The 26,338-nt window shown below is 40.6% G+C and overlaps 1 long non-coding RNA gene across 2 annotated transcripts; it reads left to right on the top strand.

Annotated features, from left to right (window-relative positions):
• The first annotated feature begins 11,410 nt into the window (after window positions 1-11,410).
• On the top strand, window positions 11,411-20,863 carry LOC114018559. Of its 2 annotated transcripts, none has more exons than XR_003563858.3 (3): window positions 11,411-11,602; window positions 12,370-12,480; window positions 20,578-20,863. It is a non-coding gene; the product is annotated as an uncharacterized LOC114018559 (long non-coding RNA). The 2 variants fall into 2 exon arrangements; XR_003563857.3 differs by having other exon boundaries at window positions 11,575-11,670.
• Window positions 20,864-26,338: the final 5,475 nt, after the last annotated feature.

Here is a 26,338-nt window from a genome sequence, read left to right as displayed (position 1 = left end):
GAGTTGGTGCCTGGGTGTCAGGCCCTCAATGAGAGGGCTAGCAACATCTGAATAGCCTTACTATGACAGGACAGTGAAGGTTACAAAGGTTACCTATTAATGACCCACTATAGCAGCAGCACAAAGTGGGCTGGAGACCACCGTTCCACTCAGAGGTGAATCATGGAAAATCACAGCATAAGGAGAGAAAAAGTATCACTAACTCATTTTAAAAAAAGGACATGCTTTCTAAGTAAGAGAGAGACCATCAGCAGGAAGACAAGACAAAGAGCAGAAAAGTGTGTGTGAGGGGGTGCAGAAAGGCCCTGGACTCTCTGAAGGGCAGTGATCAAGGCCCAAAAGACTCTCAGGAGCTGTGAGGAAACTGATGGAGGGGCTTGCATGCAGGTGTGTTAACTTTGCCTAGGTCAGTAACTCTTGTAGTTTTCTATGTGTAAAGTGTGTATAGCTAAGACATTCCTTTGCAAAATCTATGTATTCCTTGCTTTACCTGTCCTGCGGTCCCTGAAGTTTTAAATTGTAAACCAGAGTACCCATGAGGGCGGAGCTCAAGGGAGGGCATGTGTAAGCTTTGGGGAGACTTGAGATGTCAGCACTGGTATTGGCTAAGGGTAACTGGACAGCAGGACCCTGCATCTGAAGAAGGGGTGCTGGACAGAGATATCTCAGGAGTGCGCCAAAGATTCTGGATGCTGCTTAGACACAGTCCAGTACTGCTGTGTCAGAACACAGGGGAGATTTCATGGTGGGTGAGGTTCTGTGGCCTCCAATGTGCAGGAGGTCAGACTAGATTATCACAATGGTCCCTTCTGACCTTAAAGTCAATGAGATACAACTTCTATATCACACAGAAAAGGTGTTTAGCTAATTCCCACCACCTCCCCCCATTTTCACTGGTGCAGCTTCTTTCACTGAGGATTCATGAGATTCAGTGACTTCAATAGATACATCTGACGAAGTGCGTATTCACCCACGAAAGCTCATGCTCCAATATGTCTGTTAGTCTATAAGGTGCCTCAGGGCTCTTTGCCGCTTTCACAGATCCAGACTAACACGGCTACCCCTCTGATACTTCACTAGTATTGTCATGGCATAACTCAGGAGAAGCTGAACCATTGTTGCCTAGACATTTTGGAAAGCGGTTTGTGTGTCTCAAATACTTTTCAGCAATACAAACCATATTTCTAAGCCTCTGTTTAATGTATTTCAAATACTGAGGAACCAAACCTCCAGATCTAAACAGACCCAAACTTTAAAAAAAAAAAAAAAAAAAAAAGTAAACATGGAAGTGAATGTGACAAATGGACTTCACTGATCTAACAGGCTTACCTCAAATTCTGAATCCAAACACTGACAAGTACGGGCTGTTCCAAATCTGAATCCAACTCCAATTCCAAGAGGTGTCGTTATATAGAGAGAAGGGGAGACATTCTTCAGAAATCAAAGAAGATTCTAAAATCAAATACAGGGGAATTATTTTGAGGCAAACAGCTAGAATTAGTCACAGTTCATTCTCCATCTATTTCATTCCTAATAGAGACTTTTTCCCACCCTAGACAGATTGCACGTGTCTTCATTCAGGATGTTTGCCTGTTTGTGTAAGGATAGAAGTACAATGTATGGGTTATTTGCCAAATAAACTGATTACAAAATGATTACTTCTGAACTTAAAGTTCCCATGCATCCAAGTTTCCTGAATCCATACCCCAGGATTTGGGGAGAACACGCCACAGGAATGAACAACAGAGAGCTAGTCAAAATTAAGATGTGTTCCTCTTTTTGTCCTGTTTTAGCAAATGGATAAAAAAGTTTTCTGGGTGGCCAAGTGTTTGTTACAGTATGTTAGACAACAGGTGTCTACAATACATACAGCATATGCCACTTCTTAATAGGACACTTTGTGATCTGGGAGAGAATTCAAGAGTGAAATGGGTAAATGAGATCTGGAGGCAGCTGTGCAATCAGTTATTATTTTAGCTATAAAATAACAGGACACAATTCAGTCAATTGCTAACACACCTGTTTCACTTTAGCACATACTTATGTCCCACTCACTTCAAGGTGACTTAAGCATTTATTTACGTGTTTTGCTGAATTAGGCTTAATAGCCATCTCTGGCTACATCTACACTGTATATCTTACAGCAGCACCCGCAACAAGGGGCAGTAACTTTGTCAGTGGGAGAGCATCTCCCGTCGACAAAGCGCTGTCCACACCGGCGCTTTTCATTGGTAAAACTTTTATCGGTCGGGTGTGTGTTTTTTCACACCTCTGTTCAACAAAAGCTTTACTGATGAAAGTGCGGTTTAGACACAGCCTCTGTCTAGGCCGAGAAGAGTTTGTAAGACTTTAGTACCATCAAATCCTATCCCTTATTAGGGTTTGAACCCAACCACTGTACCTTATTTTAAATCTACTAGCATCAAGATCTAAATACCATCACCAGAACCGAATCCTAGTTATTATTGCAAATAAAATCATCCAGCTCTTTCAAAAAACAACACGTTTGTTTCCTGACTCCTCTAATAGTTAATTCCACAAGTTGCCTATGCATGCATGCATGAAGATGTTTTTCTTTTGACAGGTTTTAAATGTATTTGTCATTAAACTTGAACTCTTGATTGCTTCTGCTGGAGCAATGAACAAACTAGGTAGCTGTACCCTTCATGTTATTTAATACTTTAATTAAATCCCCTTTGGAACTTTTTCATTTTTATTCTTTCTTTAACAGCCTAAGAGATATGATCACAACTTTAACATCTAAACCCTGGAAACTATGAACATATAACAGTACATAAATAATTCCTTGTTTCCCTGATTTGCTTTATTATTTTAAAATCTAATTTCTGGAATGAATTAATCAGAGTTCTATTTATATTTTTTCTAAGTACTCTTGTTAAAGTCATCTTGCTTTTGGCCTGATATGCATAACCATTAAAAGACGTGGAAGACTTCAGAAAGATGCTTGTATGAGGCTGAGTTCAAACTCTGAATCTTCCATAGCTTAACAAGACAACAATCTTTAACTTTAACTAACAAAAGCAGCTGATCTGCACCTTTAATGACCTTTAAATGAGAACGATAACCGATTTGGCCCATGGATTAAAATCTCCATCAGTTTATTATCCTCATCTCTTGTTTTCCATCCAACCAATGGTGTTAGGGAGTCAAAAAAAATGTTTGCTTATGTCAGTGCCTTAATGGAAACTCTGAGGCAGTGGAAGATTATTTTTCCATTCCTTATGTCAGTGGTATTTGCCAATTCACTGACATTTTTGACAGTCGCTATACATGCCAGTAAATACCAAACTCCTTTGAGTAAGGATTAAAACAGAATCTATAGGGAAAGAGAAACTTTGTGAAATTGCTTTACATTATTTGTAGTGCATACTATTAATTTCTGGTTTGGGGCATGCTCTCATTCCAACTGAAGAGCATAGGAAAATGCCTATGACTTCAATGAGCGCTGGCTTGGGCAGCTGATTGGTAAATTTACAAGTAAATAAGTACCGCAGACCTCACATTTTGGATGCTTTCTGGTCCAAATATCTGAAGCTATCAGACTGGCTTTGGGTTTGTTGCAAATTTCAAACGCAGATCGGGTGCACTGGAAATCAGTTAAGGTTTCTAAAGCTAACCTGGGCCAGTTTATCATACAGTGTTGCAATTTCATGTTCGCAGTTTCACATGGTGATGTTGTGAAGCCAGGCAAAATGTAATGGTTCCAGTTGGGTTGTGATTTAGTTTTGTAGGTTCATTGGAACCCCAAAACAAAGAGAAACCCAGTGATTCATTCCATGTGGATTTGTAACAAAGAAAATATTAATACAGAGCCACTGCAAGAGAGAAACCATGGAATGTCTCACAGTTCTACCAACCACACCTACGGGGAAAAAAAATCCTGCAGGAATAGTGCCAAGCAGTACAATCTACAACAGTATTACTACTGTTGGACCAATGATCCTCCAGCTTTCCTGCTCTGCAAACCATTTCTAAAAGAGATTATTTCATGGGCCCACTTTTCCTCCCAAATCCCAAGGCAACAATCTATTGATCCCAGAAAATGCCTCATTGTCTCACTGGTAGCCCACGTGTAACACAACTGATAGGGAATGACACCTCCGGAGGGGTTGTACGAGGGGACTTGAACTGTGGTGGATGTCCAAAGCTCTGGACGAGCTTTCCCAGCAAGGAGGACTGCGTAACCCATGCCACCATAGCGGGTTCTTTGTCCCACACCTTCAGCTAGACCCCCTACAGAAGTTTTTGAGTCCTCTGCTGTTGCTGCACTGATGAAGCTACTTGTTCGGCACAGACAGTCAAAGCTCATACTTCTAGATTCCGAACTCCTGGGTTAAATCCCTGCCTTGGATTCTTCCAGTGGCCTCATTGAACGTACCTCATGGTTTACAAACAACTGATTTAACACACTGCCGTGTTCTGTTGCTGTTTTAAATGAATGCCCCTAATAAATATAAAGGCGGAATGTGGGTGGAGCGGGGTGGGGGGAGGGAATTAATTCTGGGAGCAAATCCTGGCAGTGTGTGAGTGAGAACAGCCAGGGAACGGCTGCTGCACGTTCGATTCTCTTCACCTGTGATCTGAGGGGCAGCATGTTCTCTATTATAAGGATGATCCATTCCATTCTAAATCAGATGGGTGAATATTGCTGGGATTGCAGGGTGTGGACAGGATCTGATGCGAGAGAGCAGAGACGGGAATAGCATAGCTGGGGAGGGGAAGGAGTGTCAGAGATAAAAGTGGATTATAAAATAACTCAGAATGTCAGCACATAATTATGTTATTTTCCCCTTTCATTATTTAGACTGGAGTGTTGCAAAACACCCTTTAGCTTAAGAAACTGCTAATGGACAACAGCTTTGGGGATGAATTAAATGATCAATTTTAATGGGCTGGGGCGGCAAGTCAGTGTATGTTTATAGTTCCAGTAGGAAGAGACATTTGACATTTGCAATTCACCATAAAACTAGAGAGCAAGTGCATTACTGGGATTCTTAACTCCGTACTAAGGAAGAGTTATAAAGGGAATGTCTGAAGGAATTCTGAACCCACAGTACTAACACAGTCAGGGACATTTTTGAAACTTACCTTGGGCCTGATACTTCACTGCCTTGAATCTTATAATCATTTACACCTGTGCACAAGTCTGAATTTACACCCAAACCTATGATCAGGATCTGTTTTGTTATTTGAAAGAGATTTGATCGTTCAGGGAACTTAATGGACCTGTAGCAAGCTACAGAATTTCTTTACTTTTCTGTTTGTACCTCATCTGTAACCAGCTTATGATTGTCTCAAAAGTATACATTATTTGATGAATATAACATATGTTTACCTTATGTACTGATGATGAATATTCAAAGGATAAAGATTTCAACAGCATCTATGCAGCTTAAATGCTTTTGAAAATCCCCGTAGTTTCCTAGCTACACATGTAGATGCCAAAATATATTTGAAAATCTTGTCTCTAGGCGCTTAGGAACCTAAATCTCATTGAAAGTAAATGGCATTTGGGCTCCTAAGTATCCAAGTAACTTTGGGAAATAAGACTAAGGCTCCTAAATCAGTTAAGTGCTGCAATGCTGAGCAGAGCAACACCTAAATACCTTTACAAGTCTGAGCCAGAGGCTCCAGAGTCAATTAGGCATTTTTGACAGGTTTTGCACTAAATCTGAGTTGTGATGTTTCATTGGCTGAGCTTGCAAAGCCCTACACTCCACTTGATGTCATTTCTCTATTTGTAATGGGATAACAATTGAACACTGCAGTCCAATTCCATAATTTCAAGAAATGTTCTCAGCAAAGAAGTACCTTGTTGATTTTGGTGAAAATTGGAAAATTAGAAGGAGGAAAGGGGGGGACACACACAGCCTCTGACATCTGGTTACCATCTTTAATGTATATAGATCAATGGACCTGGTGATGGCAGACATTTACACCTTCCAGCATTGCAGTTAGAGCTGACTGAGAAACAGTTCCCATGTGCCAGGGGAAAAAACTGAGATTTTGAAATGTTTAACTATCCACAATTGGGATGAAGAGTTGAAATCTCTTTTGATAGAAAAGAAATTCCCAGCCCCAAATCTGCCCAACCTGAGACCTCCCAATAGAGTTTAACATGTTGACACTGTGAATGACCTTTTTTTCTCAACAGGAAAAAACTGAAATAGTGGTGGGTTACCATGAGAGGCACAAAGACCCCTTGGCATGGGGTGGGACAATGGGGGACCATCGTGTTGGGGGGGGGGGTACAAAGAAGCCTTGGCATAGGGGAAGTAGAGAACGAGGATTCTCACAGGATCCTCGGAGGTGGGGGAGAATGGAGGATCCGGTATGGGGACAGGGATGAATGAGAGGCACACAGACCTCTGGCATATGGCATAGTGGAATGGGGTATGCACAGAGCCCTCGGTACAAAGGAAGGTTGGTTTGCAGAGTCTCTGAAATAGAAGGGGACAAAAGCGTGGTCACAGATTGTTGGGAGGGGTGGGGAATGGAGGAATGAAAGGAGCTTCTGGGGTGAGCAATGAGCTTGGCCCAGAGTAAGTGTGTATCCCCTTAGTTAGCAAATGGTCTTGTAAGTCCCATAGAGTGAAATCCTAGATGCAGTGAAGTCAATGGGAGTTTCACCACTGACTTCAATGGTACCAGGATTTCACGTGCTATATTTTGTCTGCTAATGGACTGAACGATTGCGAGCATGGTTTGGTGCCAGTATTGGAACTCACTTTGTAATGCGCAAGCATTTGTTCTCGTAAAACTTGCTCTATAAACTATACCCAGGAAACAAATCCAAAGGAATGTGAAGAGAGCTGAATCAGACTCACTGAAAAAAACTTGAATACATATGGATGGAAAATGCTGTGTGTTATTTTTTGAAATCTACAAATGGCTTCTTAATGGTTTTCAGGTTCAAGTGCTGGACTGGGGATCAAAGAGATCTAAATTGAATTGCTGTCTCTGCCACAGATTTCCTGTGTGATCTTGGACAAGTCACTCACTCAATCTCTTTGTGCCTTAGTTTCTGATCCATAAAATAAACATGGATCATCCTTCCCTTTGTCTACCTTGTCCACATAGATAGTAAGCTCTTCAGCACAGGGACTGTCTTGCTACGCGTATGAATGTATAGTGCCTAGCAGTGAGGGGTCCCAATCTCAGTTGCGGCTTCTAGGCACTACAGAGAAATAATAAATAATGCCTACCTCTTATATAGGGCTTCCATTTGTATATGGGAAAGTGCTTTAGAAAGGGAGGTAGGTAAATATAATTATCCCTCTTTTAAAGATGGGGAAACTGAGGCACAGATGGGGGTAAAGTGACTTGCCCAAGATCACCCAGCAGGCCAATGACAGAAGCAGGAGTAGAACCCGAGTCTTCTGAAGCTACGTCTACACAACAAGCTAGGGGTGTGATTCCCCTGCGACTGTAAACACTCACTCACATTTGCACTCATCGTGCTAGCGAGAGTATCGATAGCAGGGCAGTAGAGGCACAGCTAAACCAAGCTGAATGCACACCCAATGGACTCAGGTGAGGTTGTACTTGGCACAGCTCAGCCATGCATCCGCTGCCAAGCTACTGCGATTACACTGCTATTTATACTGCCGCTAGCTTGAGGAGCACAACGGCGAGCATGTGCACACCAGCAGAAGAGCAATGCTCCTAGCTCGCAGCATAGACATAACCTAGAGTGACCAGATTCCCAATTTTATAGGGACAGTCCAGATTTTGGGAGCTTTTTCTTATATAGACACCTATTACCCCCCACCCCCTGTCCCGATTTTTTACACTTGCTATTTGGTCACTCTAACATAACCCGAGTCCCACTCCTGTGCTCTATATTGAATCACGAGTGTTATGGTGCATTCAAATACCACTGTGACGGCAGCAGCGTCAGAACCCGGAATAGATGAGGAGCTAAGATTGATAAGAATGAAACAAAAGAGCTTGTATCAGATAAACTCGGGGGTGATGGCCAGAGATAAATTAGGAAGATGTATACAGTTGTAATGATGCTTTTCAAAGACATTGGAAGAAATGGATAGATTATAAAGTGATCCTGCCTTTGGCAGGCTGTATTCCACCACTGTTAGCTTTCTGTTCTTTGTTCCGCATGAACTGGTTCACACTTTTAAAGGAATGAACACACTAATGATGACTTTCACTTGCTAAAATACATCAGAAATTTGACCTATTAGATAAACAGATTTGTTCAATGCTTACGGTTTCCATCTGCCAAATGAAAACACATAAAACTGCAAGATTCAACAGCTTTGTATATACTTTCCCCCCTGAACAGCACAATGGAAATTGTTTGTACTCTTCGCCAAAACAGTAAGGCCCTGTAGCTTTGAGTTTGGCAGGAACACAGTCTAGTCCAACTCGCACTCCAGTGATGGCTGGAAGAGAAATTCTGGTGCCTTGTTTTTAAGCTTGTCATGTACAGCACAAATGGATCCAAAACATTTTTAACTAGTAATATTCCTGCCTATGCCCCTTCAGGAGTATTGGAAATAATAAAAAAGTCATCAGAATTGGAACACATCTATAGCAGCAGAATTAATACACAGGAGTGACTGAGCTGTGTTATATGGTAGTAATAAAGGGCATGATGATCTTTGACAGGGTAACAAGCCCTGTGGATGGGGGGAAGCGGTAGATGTAGTACATCTTGACTTTAGTAAGGCATTTGTTACTGTCTCTAATGACCTCATAAACAGACTAGGGAAATACAACCTAGATGGAGCTACTATAAGGTAAGTGCATAACTGGTTGGAAAACTTTTCCCAGAGAGGAGATATCAGTGGTTCACAGTCAAGCTAGAAGGGCATATCAAGTGGAGTCTGGCAGGGATCAGTTCTGGGTCTGGTTCTGTTCAACATCTTCATCAATGATTTAGAAAATGGCATAGAGAGTACCCTTATAAAGTTTGCGGACAATACCAAGCTGGGAGGGGTTGCAAGTGCTTTGGAGGATAGAATTAAAATACAAAATGATCTGGACAAACTGGAGAAATGATCTGAAGTAAATAGGATGAAATTCAATAAGGACAAATGCAAAGTACTCCACTTAGGAAGGAACAATCAGTTGAACACATACAAAATGGGAAATGACTGCCTAGGAAGGAGCACTGTGGAAAGAGATCTGGGGGTCATACTGGACCACAAGCTAAGTATGAGTCAGCAGTGTAACACTGTTGCAAAAAAAGCAGACATCTTTCCGGGATGTATTAGCAGGAGTGTTGTAAGCAAGATGCGAGAAGTAATTCTTCTACTCTATTCCACACTGATTAGGCCTCAACTGGAGTATTGTGTCCAGTTCTGGGTGCCACATTTCAGGAAAGATGTGGACAAATTGGAGAAAAGTCCAGAGAAGAGCAACAAAAATGATTAAAGGTCTAGACAACATGACCTATGAGGGAAGATTGAAAAAATTGGGTTTGTTTCATCTGGAGAAGAGAAGATTGACGGGGGACAGTTTTCAAGTACATAAAAGGTTGTTACAAGGAGGAAGAAAAATTGGATAGGACAAGAAGCAATGGACTTAAATTGGACATTAGGAAAAACTTCAGGGTAGTTAAGCACTGGAATAAATTGCCTACAGAGGTTGCGGAATCTCTGTCATTGGAGGTTTTTAAGAGCTGGTTAGACAAACACCTGTGAGGGATGGCTTAGATAATACTTCGTCCTGCCTCGAGTGCAGGGGACAGGACTAGAAGAATTCTTGAGGTTCCTTCCAGTCCTATAATTCTATCATCCAAAGCCCAGTGGATAAGACTCCTGTTGACTTAATAAGGTTTGCATCAAGCTCTAAAGCAGCATCCAGCTTGATGATTCCTTTTCAGCCAGATCATGCCAATACTGCCTCTCATCATTGCAGTTTGTGACATGCCATATTTTCAGTCTCATTGCCATGGCACTGTGTAGTCCAAGACACTGTTTAAAGTCTTAGGGCTCTAGACTCCCCTCAGACACATGAAAAAATTGCCACTGAAAGTTAACTAGAATTGTGCATGCTTCGTTTTGTTCCTGATATAGTTAACAAACTGAGATACCTTTTGAATTCAAAGGTTTTCATTGCTTGTGCAAAAAGTACAAGATTCATAGATTCCAAGGCGAGAAGGGACTATCATTGTGATGATCTAGTCTGACCTACTGCTTTCAAGTTTCAAGTGTGGGTCAAGACTTAGAATACATGTGCTCTGAGGATATGACTACACTGCAATTAAATACCAGTCACTGGCCCATGCAACTGCTCAGGCTCACAGGGGTGAGTTGAGGTGTAGATATTTGGGCTTGGACTGCAGCCCGAGCTCCGGGACCCTCCCACCTCTCAGGGTCCTACAGGCCGGGCTCCAGCCTGAGCCCAAACATCTACACTACAATTAAACAGCTCCTTAGCCCAAGCCCTGCAAGCTCAAGTCAGCTGGCATGGGCCAGCTGGAGGTTTCTAATTGCAGTGTAGACATACCCTTTGGTATACACAGGTGTGTTTAGATGGATGCTTTTCAAAAAATGTTTCCTTTGGATGTATTATTTTAAAGCATAAAAGTAGAACTGGTTTGGTTTTTTTTGACAAAATGAAAATTTGCATGGGAAAGGTACACTTTCTTGAAAGGAGTGGCAATTTTTGTCAACGGCAAAACTCCCACTGATTTCAATGGGGCTAAGATATCACCCATGAATCTAGACAATTATAAACCCTTTGTTACAGAATTACAACCTACTTTATACCATTTTTCTTGCAATTCGCTTTGTTTTTGCAAGGTTAAAATTTAATCAAGTTACAATACAGCAAACTGCATTTTTGTCACACGTCGAACAATGAATCTCGCAAAACGTATTTATCAACACAACATTTACATGCCTCTAATCACAATCGCTGACACCCATCAACTGCAGCAAGCAAAGATTTCTCTCTATGGAAAATAAAACGCATTTTTCATATACTCTAAGCACAAGTATGTAGGTTAAATACGGTGTTTGGTTTTATTTTGCAAACTGACAGCTTAGCTCAATAACTTATTGAGCCTTGTAAAGTACAGTATTAGCAACTGCTGATGTACTTAACCCTAAAATAGTTTATTGGTGGTATTCTTTCAGACCGTACTGACTAAAATTATCAGTTGGTGTACTGGAAATTCTGAAATAGCACCAACAACAGTGCGCTAATAATACACGGAGTGATTCTAGGAGACCTGAATGATGTCCCTTGCCAATGCCTGTTGCTGGGAAGGAATTTTGTCAGATAGCATATTAGCTAGCTGGTTGGGGATTTTCATATATTTGCTTGCTGTTGCTCATTATAACTACTGGCTCAGGCAGTTTCTTGCACCCCCAGGATGATTTTTAGAGATGCCGATGGTCACAGTTCAAGGCAACTGCAACTGTATTCGTCTTCTGTGTCTCAGAACGGGCACGCCCACGTGGCTCCAGGCTCCTCAGCTTTCACTTCTCTTGACCGAGACCCACCTCTCTCCTTTCTCACCAGGGTATTTACAGTTCCCTGCCTTCAGTGTGGTTCTTCAGCAAAGGACAAGCTGCTTAACCAGGATGCTTCACTTCTCTCCACAGAGAAGGTACACAGCGTAATTACACAGTGAAGTTGTCACACGGTTCTTTCCAAGCAAGCTCATTCCTTCTTGAGGTAAAACCGTTTCAAAGAAAATATATTAAAATAATAAAAAGAACATCCTACACACATCCTAATAAGATAACCAGAGATCACCCCCTCACTCCAGCAAGGGGTCCGGTTGGTGATTGGTCCTTCAAACCCCACACAGGGTGTTTTTTTGTGATTACAAGTTCATCATAGCTTTCACTCAGAACAAGGCCCCTAATCATATGGGGCCTCAGTGGCCCAAAGACCTTCCAAACCTTCCCTAAGAATTGAGGCCCACCTTAGGCCAAGGGCTCTTCCCAGTAGCTGGATCAGAAAGAAGGCCCCGACTCAGTTTTAACTCAGGCTATTTAACCAACAAGCCTTTGCTGGTCCCTGGAAAATCCAGTTTGACTCAGTATATCCAAGCCCCTCTCCAGTTGGTGGTACCTCTCTTGGGATGGTACAACCTGAGTGAATTTGCCTAACTACCCCCAACTGTTCCTGGAGGGCAGTGATCACCCCTCCCTCATAGAACCACATACACTCCCTCAAAAGTCCATAAACATCTGAATTTTTAATGCAATGAACTCTTAAAATACTTAAACTGAATTCAGTAAGGTTTGTCCAGGAGATTAACCTGTCACACCGACCATCTGCAGATACATTTCAAGTTCATGGGAGCTGTGGATGCTCAGCATCTCTGAATATCGTGCCCTTAAATGTACTGGTAATTGACTATTACAGGATCACTGGAATGATGTCTTCAGTGAGTGGAAGAAGGTTCACCAGTGGCCGTGTCCTGCACTGGGATAGCCCATTCCTGAAATCCACATCTTTGTGGATGGTGAGGGCAAGGTGAGTACCATTTGCCTGAGGTAGCGTTTGGAAGAAGGTTGCTACACCTGATTATGGAGCTGCATGAATAACAATTTTTTTTTTTCAGTTCCCTGGCAATTCTAAAAAAGAAAACAACTGTTTTGGGTTGAATGAAATGACATGTTTCATTCTGACCTTCAGAATTTTATTTTATCTTTTTTAAATAAAATTAAAGAAAGTTACAAAATAAAAAAGGGTTTCGAATTAAAAAATGAAATGTGTGGTTTCAAAAATGTCAAAACGATATCTTTATGTCAGGGATCGGCAGCCTTTAGCATGCAGACTGTAGGGAAATCCGCTGGCATGAGACGGTTTGTTTACCTGCAGCGTCCGCAGGTTCGGCCTATTGCAACTCTCACTGGCCATGGTTCATCGTTCCACGCCAAGGGGGCTGTGGGAAGCGGCAGCCAGCACATCCGTCAGCCCGTGCCGCTGCCCACAGCTCCCATTGGCCAGGGACGGAGAACCGCGGCCAGTGAGAGCTGTGATCGGCCGAGCCTGCGGACGCTGCAGGTAAACAAACTGTCCCAGCCTGCCAGCAGATTTCCCTGCAGTCCACGTGCCAAAGGTTGTCGATCCCTGGTTTAGGTTTTTTAGGTTTCTCTTCTGACTGAAACAATTTGGTTAAGCTGACATGAGTTCACAAAATATTTTGTTTTTGCCAATTCTGCATTTTTTTTGCTGGGGAAAAAACAAAGTTTCAGTTGAAACATTTCTCCCAGCTGCACCTGGGTATCAATACAGGTCCTCATTTTGGAGACACAGAAGCTGACCTTGCATATTCTGGGAGGTGCACAGCCCCCTTTAACTTTCATTTACAGGGAACCATGACTGCTTTCATGCCTTCTCAAGTAGAGTGATCCATGACTAAGTGACAGCTTTGAGTATCTTTCCTCAATTATGTGCAGTAGGAACGAAGCATCTGCACCACCCAAGACCAAGAATTTGTAATAGCTGCACAAAGTGACCCCAGGGACTTCATTAATGTTGTTATTGTTGATTATCATGGTTGCGAATCTATAAAACCATGGCCTTCTAATTTGACTTTGATGTGGTGTCCAGTTAAGGAGCACCTGACAAAGCTGCCAATTTAACAGAACAGCACTAGCAAGAGAAATATTTTCCATGATAAAACTAACAATGTCATGCTGCATTTTCCCCATTTTTTATTCAGTGAACAAAATTACTTGTCAGCTCATACCGTTTTTTTAATGGACAAAAGAACAAACACTGTGTTCCTGCCCTTAATTAAGGCTCCAGGCAAAACTGATTTATTTTACATTGTATGACAAAATGAAACTATGGCCACAGCTTCATAAAAAATAGATTCTGGTGCAAGTGGTGCACAAAACAAAAAGGATCCCAATACAGGTCTATAAAAATTTCAGATGTTAAGATATTTTCATTTGAATAGTAATACAATAGGGAGGGGGCACATCCAGAGGTTTTTGATAAGTGCTAAAAGCTCTTGAAACCTCTACAGATGACAGCGGAGCCATTCAGATAACTGAGGCTCATTGATAGGTTATTCTTACAAATGGTTATTTTCTTTGATTTAGCACCAGGTGTGAAGCAGTAAAAAAGTAAAGAAGCTCGGATCATTTGCAGATTTGCCTTCTGCCTACCCTATTCTAAAAATTAATTCCAGTGTACAGACAATAGGAAAGTTCAGCTGGAGTTGAAATTGGCCCTTGCCACTTTCATAGCCATAAAGATTGATTTTAAAAAGTCTAATGAAATTAATATTGCCCTTGGTTCAGTAGTTGATCCTTTTTAATAAGACAACCTACTTATGCATGTGTCAAACTTTAGCCACCTTCTTAAGTTTCAATGTGACTTAAGCAAGCAGTTAAAGTTAAGCATGTACTTATGTGCTGTACTGAACAGGGATGAATTTATGAACATGCTTAGATGTTTGACTGAATTGGGGCCTTAGGATAAGATTCTGTTCTGTCAGTTAACAACCAAAGAACTCAACTATCATATAGAATTTGGAATCAGAATAATGACATCTGCCCTGATGGACAGGGTACTTTTGTCTCAACAGCTGCAATAAGACAGTTGTCGTTCTAAGTGACAAGAGTTCCTTTTCTAATCTTTGTTTTGAGCAATAGTATGTCTCTGCACAGAACTCAGCTTTATTTGAGGTCAAGGTGGCTGATGACCTACACCGCTTCCCATAGCTCCCATTGGCCGGGAACGGCGAACCACAGCCACTGGGAGCTGTGGGGCTCCACGTCTGTGGACAGTCAACGTCAGCAAAATGTCTCGCGGCCCACAATCAGATTACCCTGATGGGCCACAGGTTGCCCACCACGGCTTATAGGGTGGATGAAGACTGCAGAACAAGTCATTAAGGCCCAACTCTGCAATTCTTCTTTAGGCTAAACTTCCACTGATGGTGACTTCATAATATTTCAGCTAGTAGCATACAAATTATTGAAGCACTGGTTCCGCTGGAGAAAAGAAATAAGGTGGTGAATGACACTCACCTGAAATGATGAGCACCATGGGCTCACTGAGGGCAAAAGTTCTCCGATAGTTTGGTTGGTAGCACAGGACTAAGCTACACTTAGTCTTCATTCACATCTCAAGCATGTTTCCTAGGAAAAGGCAACAAGCAAGGCTTAAGAGGAGATGGCCCATATACTAAGAATCTAATCAGGGATTTAGTCTCCAAAGGGTTGAAGTGTCTAGTCAGTTTTGATGCTTCACCTTAATTTATCTGAACTATCTCTGTTACCCTGGTCTACCAGAATATGTACCTCCTTCCATAATTCAGAGTGCCTCCCCATTGTCTATGCAGCCTAATCTTTCCTGTAGTGTTGTAACTTCCGCTTCCGGCTGCAACCAGAAGCAAGAGGCACATTCAACCACTGAAGTCTGGCTATTGTGCTTATTGTAATATTGTATATTGCACCTACACTGTACAGTGGCTAAAGCCTTATAAGTGCAGGCAGAAAGACAGAGAGTTACACAGACAAACAGCTAGAGACGCAGTGGGTGAAGATTCAAATCAGTTCTTATTTTATCCAAGCCATGTCCCCTATTCATAGTGCTGCTGACATTTCACAAGAAGCAGCGGTGCAGAGTAGCAACCAGCTCTTTTTCTTTTGTGAAACAAGAGCAGTGTTCCATGGGCTACTGTCACACTTTTGCAGAAAGCAGCAATCGCCTAACCTTTCCCCTTGTGCGTATTTATTTTACAGCTTTGTTTTTCATGGCTGCCATTGGGTGTACCACCACAGCTGTCCTTGCTTATTTTTGAACACTTATCTCCAACCTGGCGTTTATTTTTTCCCCCTCATCAGTGATCAGTTTCTTCTTTCCTTACCCTGACTCCCTGCAAAGAAGAGAGGACCCTCACTTGCCTGTGAATGTTGTCTAATATTGCTGTATCACTTGACCAGTGAACAGATCTCTGGGAAGACCCAAGTTCTAATGACTTGATTCTCAGCTTTGGGCAAGCTACCCAGCCGCTCCCTGCCTGTTTCTTCATTTGTAGAATGGGCACAACTCTACCTGCCTAAGATAAGAGAGGTGCTTCGAGAATTCAGTAATGGGTAACATGTCACACCATGTACAGCATTGTATAAGTATTTATCCCATGTCTTGTCAAGTTGTCCATTTCAAGTTTCTCAGGGTGGAGACCTTGGCTTCCTACTTGTGGGTAAAATGCCACAAGTTCTTATTTCAGTTTTACTCTGTTCTGGCTGAGGCAAAACTCCCTTTTTCAGCCTGTCCATTTGCATGACATTACCCATTGGAGCCCATTCACAAAGACTGTGCTTGTAGACAGAAAGGACAGAGGCTTATACAGCAGCTGGTGAAATGAAGGATGATTCAGTGGTTAGGGAGCCAGTGCGGGACTCAGAAGATTCGGGTTCTATTGCAAACTGTGCCACAGACTTTATGTGACCTAAAGCAAGTCACTTACTCTCTGTGCCTCAGTTTCCCATCTATAAAATAGAAGACACTTCCCCATCTCATAGGCTGGATGTCAGGATAAATGCATTCAATTCTGTGAGGTGTTCAGATGCTATGGTAATGGAGGCTGAATAAATGCCTATGTTAGGTTTCAGAGCAGCAGCCGTGTTAGTCTGTATTCGCAAAAAGAAAAGGAGGACTTGTGGCACCTTAGAGACTAACCAATTTATTTGAGCATAAGCTTTCATGAGCTACAGCTCACTTCATCACGAAAAGTTTATGCTCAAATAAATTTGTTAGTCTCTAAGGTGCCACAAGTCCTCCCTTTCTTTATCTTAGGTTATAATTGAAATTTTGACTCATAATATTTCTGAGAGAGAAAAGTTATGGACCAAAATTTTCAGACATAGGTACCTAAATGTATGCTTCTCACTCCACATTTAAACATCTACAGAAGTTATCTGGGTTCTGTGGGAGCTGTGAACATGCAGCATCTCTGAAAAGCAGATCACTTATTTTGGTAACTAGAAATGGATTATGTAGCATCTTGCATGGAACTTGGAGGGAGGAGCACAGAAAATTTCCATTAGCTCTGGTGGAGCATGCTGTACATGAAACAGATTTCGCATGTAACATTAGGCAGATAAGCCTGACATTTTTTGGCCTCGCTATTTAGGAACAGAAATGAGGATAATGAGGATAACAAGGCCCAAAAGCAGACTCTCTGCTTCTTATCCATAGAAAGGCAATGGCCTGAAGAGTGCATGTAGTGATGAACATGAGCACTAGTCTGGAAAGTACCTGTTAGCAGAAATTAACAGAAAACCGATGAGAAATAAAGTAGGGATGAGTCAGGTCAAGTATGTTGTGATAACTGGGCCTACAAAATTTACCCTAATTGTGAGTTTAGCTGTAAAAAGTGAATGTAAGTTCATAAAATGTCACAATAACCTAGAGTAACAGATGTTGATAGGAATGGGTGCAAGAAAATGAGACAGAGAAATTGGATTAGTCTAAATTAAAAAAAAAAGGCCACTTTGATTTAATCCCAAGACTGTTGAAATTATGCTTGTTAAAACCAGATGATATGGAGATGGAAATTAATGAACCAAAATTGTTGTTGCTGAACAAAATAATGAGCGGATGGGCCATTTTAGCCATCGCTCCCTTTTCGGTCCTTAAAGAAAGAACCGACAGAAAGAAGGAAGAACGGGGACTATTAGAGTGAGCTTTCCTATCATGGCTGCCAGCCCCACTGTGACCCTGGCCTTCATCATCCTGATCCTGAGAGATGTCCTGACCAGAATAGGCCAGAGGGAGGGATCCAAATGACATCACCACCTCTACCAGCTAATGGCTGAATCCCTAGTACCTGTTTTTATAGCAACAGCAGGAGCCCATCTCAAATTTTCTTTCCCCCCCCAAATGCAGTTACTATCATCTTTACTACCCTCCACAAAACTGTCAAACCAGGTGTTCTGCCTCCCAAAAACACACTCTGGAGAAAAGGAACAAGAAATTTTGTTAAAATTAAGGCCTTAATTAATACTTTCCCTTTCAAATGCTTTAACTATTTCCTCTTCTTTTCTGGACCTTTAATGAAAGGTTAAATGATTGTAATGATACTAGGCAGCCTAAGGTCCCTGTATACCAACTCCTGGACCTTGTTTAACACTGTTTAATATTGGGCAGTGACAGGGTTGTTAACACCTTTGACCCATATATTCCATCTAAATTAATAGAACAGGGATAATTCCTAACCCCTGGCATAAACCATTTTGGAAGGGAAAAAAATCATAATTAAAAATAATCCATAATAAAAATGCTGGAAATCTACACTGGAAGCCTTATTTCAAGCTGTTCTTTATTGTCTGTCTTGCTCTTTCTGTCTATTATTACAAGGCCAATATATTGCTGCTTAGTTAAAAGGCTGATGCCCTCTAGAAAATGTTTTTAAGCTAGACACCTGACACAACTGTTTCCATTCCTCCTACTCGCTGTAGTCTGTCCTTGAATGAAAGTGTCTGCTATCAGGCATTTAGCATATGGCAATTGGAGCACATATGTTAAGCATGCACAACTGAATAAACTTGACAGTTTTTCAGTCATTGCAAGGAGTTCTGGAATGGAACTTTCCATTTCATTTACCCCAGTTGAAATAATTGAATTCTGTGTTGTTAATCAGAGAAATGCATGACAATTTGAAGTCTATACACACATCTCATTATATTTAGGCAGCTCCTAATCTTCTCCAGCTGTGATAGTTTAAGTTTATTGGACTCTGATAGATTGAACCAGTTTGGGGAACTCAAAACTTTTGTGGCATTAGCACAAATCAGCTGGTTTCAAGTGGAAAATTCACATAGTTCAAAAGTCAGAATCTCAGTAAAAAAAAAAAAAAAAAAAAAAAGCAAGCATTTGGAGCTGTGAAAATTTATCCTGCTAGGTGCTAAATAGAACTGGGAGAATAACTGATTTTTTCAGGTCAGTGGCCGTTCCAAAACATAGTAGGAATAATAAAAAAAAAAAAAATCTTGCGTCAGAACTACAATGATTTTGGTATTTTCTAGGAATTCAAAAAGTCTATTCTGGGTCTGTGCCAGAGTAGAAATTCAAAGCTGAGTCTCCCACACCCCTGGTGAATGCCCTAACCAGCGGGATAAAGGTCATGAAGGTGGTATGCACCAGCACTATCATATCCTCCTTATTGTGAATAGCTGAAAATACTCGTGTGAAGTTCGCCACTAGTTTTGGGTTGACCAAAACTGCATTTTTTGCCAAACTATTTGTCTAAAACCATTTCACCCAGCTTTAGGGGCTAAGCATCTCCTAAAGGTACCAAACACATTGTCATCAAATGGCTTTGTTAGATACCTACATGCTAGGAACCAGAAAGCACAAGGGCAGATGTTCACGGGGAAGGAAGTTGAAATGTTCAATATATGGTAGAAACAGAATATTGCTTGGGAGCATTTCCCGTGTGCACAAGACATTCACCCTTACAGTGTAGAGGAAAGACTCTGATTAATCAGAGTTTAATAACATTTCTTTTGCATCATCATCTTCTCTCCCTCTGCCCAACATGGCTCCTTGCTAAAACAGATTGCAGTACATGGCTGGAAATATCAGGGCATGTGTCAATTGTGTGGCTAAACTATGCACAAAACTTTTTAAAAAAATATTTTGGAATTTGCAATCTAGGTTTTGCAAGAGATTGTTACCTGAAAGATACAAAGTTCCTCCTGTCTTCCCTTCAAACCCTTTCAAAACACCCTGGGCAAGTGGTTTTCGTTAGATTTTCCTTTTTTGTGGGGAAGGGATTACCCTTCGAGGCAAGCATGCCCATTTGGAAAAATTAAGACCACCCCGCCACATCTGAACTTTCTTTCTCTCACTTTTAGAAACACACCTTTCTTCAAGTTGTGAAATATTTGGATATATGTGTTTTTTCCACTTCCATTGTTTACCTAGGACCAGAATTGATAGTGCCAGAATAGCGCACTAAAGTCTTCTTTTGAAGAGTTCAAAAAGGATCAGAAACAGAAATTACAGAGATATCATGAAAAAGCTTTTTATTTTGTTCTTGAGACTTCCAGCCCAGTCTGGCAGACACAAGAGATCCAGAAAAGCATGCAAAATGTTGAATCCTTCTCAAAGTTGTACCAAACTCTGATAATGTTGAAGTTAACCCACAGCAACTGGTGGTAATACTATTTTAATCATGTAATTTAATGGGATTTGATACCACTCTTAAAACAATGTACTCTCTGGTATGTGGGAACGATGGTGAGATAACGATTAAGATGGTGGAAACCACATGATGATCTCATGAAGAAATGAAACCAATCTAATGAAAAGTATTAAATATAATTATTATTATAGTGAAGCAACTCACATGATGTGTTAAGCACTTTTCAGACAATCAAGAAGAATGCCTGTTCCAAGGTAATCACAATCTAAGGGAAAATGATCAATGCAACTTCTGCCTTAGAAAAAACATTAATATTTAGAGATTACACCTAAATATTTAAATATTAATGTTTAGATGAAAGATGAAAATACACCTTTCATCTTAAGTTACATGCAGTAACAGAATATTTCGGAAGTAGCCCTATTATTGGTCATCTCTCTATATCTCTTTTTTTGCAGCATGCCAGTTACACTCAGTGGACAAGAACCACGCAGAGTTTCTTGAAAGTGTGGAAACCTGTGTAAATGAGCAGAGAACGTGATGCAAAATAACCATCACATTGCTAAGGAGACACATCAAGATGGGAAGCAGCAGTCACACTTACGAAAATCAGATTGGTGGGCTTGGGTCTCAGTGTTTTTATATATGTAAAATATGCATTTCAGTATCTGCCAGAATGGGATGTTATTTTACTATGACTACATTTCGAATGCCTGGTTCCACAATTTAAGAACAATTTGGAAATAAAATGGATCATTAACTTCTGATGTCTCACAAATCACTGACATATTTTACCCCCTTCTCCCCAAATAAGTCTTACTTTTCACAGTTCATGGACCTAAGCAGTGATCTGAAAAAACAAATGTATTTCCAGATTTCTGAAAGACAGCCCCTGTTCTTAGACTGTCATTTTTCCATCCACTATTCCAAGATTTCTTTCTAAAATTATCCCATTAGCTCTAAGTAGTAGCCAGCCACCACCGTCTTTGGGTGGTTAGTATGTGCACTTCCCCATCCAAAAACTTCTCTTGCATAGAAAATATAAAATTATACTGCAGCTGATGGGAACAGAAGATGTAACCTGTCCTCTATGGGGAAAGCTGGATTAATATCCTTCATTCCTTCTAATCCCTTGCTACTTTAACCCACCCAAGGCTTTACCAGAACTTGATATTGAGCTCGTGAGCCAGGTGGTTGGGAACTTTTCTTTTTTCCATTCCTATTTTTGCTAATCTGCCATTTTAAGTCTATTTGTAAATATAGATCAAAGGGTGAAAAGCAATAGGATACAGAACACGCTTTGGGACTCAATTTCCAGCAACAATAGTTTTCTCCTCTCTTTTATACAAGCTTTGTTCTCTCTTGCAAATCATTTACTAATAAACATTTCCCTATATTGTTGCCAAAGGCTAGAGTTCAGGGAGTAGAGTTGTTCAATTTTTTCTGCGTTTGAAATATTTATAGCCTGCTCGTGGGGGTTTTATTTCCAAATGTGATGCATGTGAATCCAGGTGATGCATGCTAGATAGAACAATGGCAATTATTCATTTTAATAAATGAATAAATAATGCTATTTGTATTTGAAGACAGAGGGCATAATTTTGAAACACACCCAAGTAACTTAGGAGCCTAGGTCCCCCTTTCAAAGGGGACCAAGGCCTGGTCTACACTAGAAAATTAGGTTGGTTTAAGGATCTGTCAGGGTGTGAAAAATCCACACCCCTGAGAAGCATAGTTAAGATGATCTAAATCCCCATGTAGATACCATTAGGCTGACAGAAGAATTCTTCTGTTGACCTGCCCATTGCCTAAGCTTGTAGGTTGCTTTCCTGCACTGACAGAAGAATCACTCCTGTTGGCATAGAGAGTGTGTATATTGAAGCACTGCAGCAGCACAACTGTGACCTTTAGACCCTAACAAGCCCTTAAACACCTGGGGCCAGATTTTCAAAGGTATTTAAAAATGCAGATATGCACTTTTGAAAATCCCACAAGGCACTGAAAGAGATCAGGGGTCTAAATCCTATTGAAATCAATGAGATAATTAAAAATAAAGATTATTATTAGTCATAGAATGTGTAGAAAGGAACAGTATTCAAATATGGGTAATTTTTCTAAGCAAGAGAGTCATGACAAAATACTTTGCTGCACGACTATAATCAATTACTAGTTGCTTACATCTTTGGTAGAGCTGGTTGGGAATTTTTCATTGCAACTCCCCCAATCTGTTCTCCCCTGGAAAAAAAAAAGAGGTTTGACTAAGCAGTAATTTTTGCAAAAAACAAACAAACAAACAAACCCCAAACCAACCCCCTCCCCAAACAATACAACCCCATCTTTTTCATCAAAATGTTGGGGTATTCATTAAAAAAATGCATCCCAGAAACCAAAAGATTAAGAGAAATGTCAACAAAAATGATGATTTTGTTTGTCTGGGAACAAAACCGCAGTTCCTGACAAGATCTAATGTTTGGCATTTAAGATGGGATTTTCAAAACTACTTAGCAATAACCCCAGCGAGAGCGGAGTTAGGCTAATGCTGAGTTCCCTTAATGATCAATTTATTTAACATGCAAAACTCTCATGTTTGAGAACTAACCACAATACCTCTAGCTCTGAATGGATTTTTATTTCCATTTAGGAGCTTACGAGTCTTAGCTGAAGAGCTAAATATCTAACAGTACAGTACATTTTCACAGAGAATGCTAAGATACTGTTGCGGCTTCCATTGGAATACCACACTGGGGAAATTCATTGATGTAACTCAGCTGAAGTTCATCTCTGGAGGAACACTGTGAATTCAGTGCCTGCTTTTACCTTTGTTGTTACATGTTTCTTGACTAGATGCAAGTTGCTAAGGCAGTTCATGTATATGGATCAGGTGTCTGACATTCTGACTGGTATCCAGTTTAAAGGATACCGTGACCGTGTTTCCTTTTTTAAATGTATGCTTTGTTCTACATCATGTTATTTGCCTCCTAAACAAGACTGAGATTGAAACTAAATGGCCAGCTAATACAAATCAATAGAACGCCATCAACTGTAGTGGAGGATCCATTAATTTCTGTTTTGCCTGCAGACCTTAACTGTAAATATAGATCTCAAAATCTACTCAAGATGAGTTCCATTTCAGTTCAGCAACAGCACAATGCCCACTTTAGTAACACGGGCAGCAAAGGAGCAACCGAGAACCAAATCTGAACTTTTTGAGACTTTATAAATAAGCCTCGTTCTGTTAGCTCTGATGCACACACCAGATTCAATCCCTAACAATACATTATACACACTATTCAATGCATAATTCAGGTCTGCTCTTTATTTTTAAACTCCCAGGAAGATAAAAATAGAGACAATCCTTTTCATTCTGTGTTATAAATAAAGAGCGTATTTTAATAATGTATTAAACAGCATGCTTCAACCTTTTTGGAAATGGCTCGATGTGGTGTGCGTCAAAGGGTGGGGTCCTGAGGAGCCACCACCCACACACAGAAGTTAGGTGAATTAAGAGTAGCTTGTGAATTTATTAAACTGCTGGAGGTTCCTGGGGCTATGGAATTTCAAGTAAAATAGCCTGTAGGACTTATTAACTAAATACGTATGATGAAAAAAACTCAACGAGCGGGATGTTTTGTTTGGATCAACCAACACCCAGAAGGTCAATGGGAATGAGTTGGATTTTCAAATGCCTGCACAACTAGGTGCTGACCTGCACGTTTAGGCACCTAAATGCTTTTGAAAATCTGGTCACTTTTGAAAATGGGACACAGGTTCTTAAGTATTTTTGAAAAATCTTACCCTAAATCACGATACTTGGGAAATTGTTTTCTGTTTAATTCGAAGCCAAGTAACGCTGTTACTACATCTGCGAGTGCCATATAAATGCTTGCAATAAATAATACTAAGAGAAGGACAAAGCAACATGGTGAATTGTTCAGCTCAAAACAATATCCACAGCAGATGCAAGCACAGAAACAAGCGAAGGGAAAGAACAGCCTATTCAGCATCAGTAGCACTCAATTTTAGAATCATCAAAAATGCTTCTGTACCCTATTCTTGTCTGAATAAAAATGAGTAAATAATGTGAACCTTTCACTGGAAATTCTGAAAGCATCTTTTATAGCAATGACTCCTTCAAATTGAAATGTCAGACAACACGTATTTAGACCAACTGTTGAAATCTAACTAAGATCTTTTTCCAAAGGTTGTGGGTATATATATTTACTTTGTAATGGAGCGCTCTGGTCATTGTGTGAATTGGTCCTTGTTCTGCTAACATCCAATTTGAAACTCAGCTGGACTCAGGTAATTCGAGACAAAAACCAAAACCAAAATATCAAAACATTCTGATAACACAATCCCAACCACGAGTGAAATTGATTCAATACCCATACTATCACTTTTAAAATCACTACATTCACATCAATGAACTATGTTAAACAAGACTCAATTTAACTTTTAATGTTTAAAAAACAGGTGCAGAAGGGGACACAATGAGCTACAGGAGTGCTTATTACAGTAAGTATAACCACCAGGCTAATGGGAGCTCATAAATATATGTCAGTATTATTCATTTTCTAGAGTTGCTTTCTGTAACTTACAAAGTGGGTCAAGCTCTGTCCTCCGTTGACTTCAGTGGGATCTCATGGGTGAAAAAGGGGTCACAATTTGGCCCACTGCTGGGATTAGAGACTGAAAGGAGCCAAGTAATTAACCATTTCCAAGGTAATATTTTCAGAGTAGAAGTGGGCAACCAGAACTCATTGGGAGCAGAATCTGTTTGGGTATTAGGCGTTAAAATCCCTCAGACAGCTTTGAAAATATTACCATAAATATCTAAAGTAATATTCTCTCTCTCTCTCTAATGTCTGAGTGTGTATGTGTACACACACACACACACGAGATTCTCAGCCCCTTGTCTGGCTGCTTTGTACTGTGAAATTCATGCAATTAAATTAAATGCAAAATATATCCACGGTTCTCAAATTATAAGGAGTTGGGGAGAGGTTAAAAAAGAGAGAGAGAAACTCCAGTGGTGTAACACTGGCTGAAATTTAGTATAGATAAAAATACTGACTTTTGCTCAGCTGTAATGTACTGTGGACATCATCCAAATATTAGCATTGGTTTCTCTTATCAAAAAGAACTGAGGGGTAATCTGCAATCATGGTCCAAATCACAGAATCATACTGGAGTTCTACTCTAGTGCTTGCGTGATTAACATGTGATCGGTTAGCTCTCTTGAGACTGCACAATATTTCCCCATCACCTTGAAAAATACCTGCTGTATCTCAGATACCATTTTGTGTTAACTGTAAATGCAGAAGGTCTGATTGTTCACTCCAGTACCTAATAAGGGCCTGGATTTTTAATGATGTAGCGAGGGCCACTTTGAAACAGATGTTTACCTTTACCATAATATTCCCTGTGTCCTTAGAATGGGAAACACTATCCTACCCAAATACTGCAGTAAATTTAGATGCTGAAGCTGGTAACTGGCCAGTTTTTATTGGCACCTACTCTTTATATGTGCACTGGTTTGTATTTCCCTGTATGTCTTAAGTGTCTGCTTCTGTATGTATGCAGTTGTACCCTGTAAATATAGAAGATTTTTGACACAGAACTCAATCCAAATCTTTTCTCCCTAATATATTTTTAAGGAGAAAAGGTCAGAGTTTTCCAGTGAACTGACGCACTCTGTCTAATTTATGCAGCAAGAAGCTTAAAATTGTGCGTCATTTGACCATTTTCCATTTGTTCATGCTGAGATTAAGAGATGGGCTTATTGTTGAGCTTATAGCTGAAATTACAGCTAAAGTGGGTGTGGGGGGAAAGGGCTGTGGGAGATCAGTAGCTACAGCTGGGCTTTGATTTAGCGCTGCCCAGTTGTGGGCACACTAAACTGGAAAACTTGAAAAAAGCAGCGACAGGGGACTAAAAGGAGCCAAGTAATTAACCATTTCCAAGGTAATATTTTCAGAGTAGAACTGGGCAGCCAGAACTCACGGGGAGCAGAAACTGCTTGCGTAATTGCCAAGCAGCCGCAGTGACAATGGAGGAGCGAGCACTGCCGTGCTGGGGTTGCAAAGACGGCAAACCCAGGTATTCGTCAGAAAGAGTTCAGGAAAGCACAGCAGTCAGCCCATTTTATCCAGCTACATCACTTTGACACAGCCAGACCACCAGCATTGTGCTACTAGGGTATTAGGACAGGTGGGAACA

This window comes from Chelonia mydas, chromosome 14, assembly GCF_015237465.2.
Source record: "Chelonia mydas isolate rCheMyd1 chromosome 14, rCheMyd1.pri.v2, whole genome shotgun sequence".
Lineage (NCBI taxonomy): Eukaryota > Metazoa > Chordata > Testudines > Cheloniidae > Chelonia > Chelonia mydas.
This window is presented reverse-complemented; position numbering and strand designations above follow the sequence as displayed.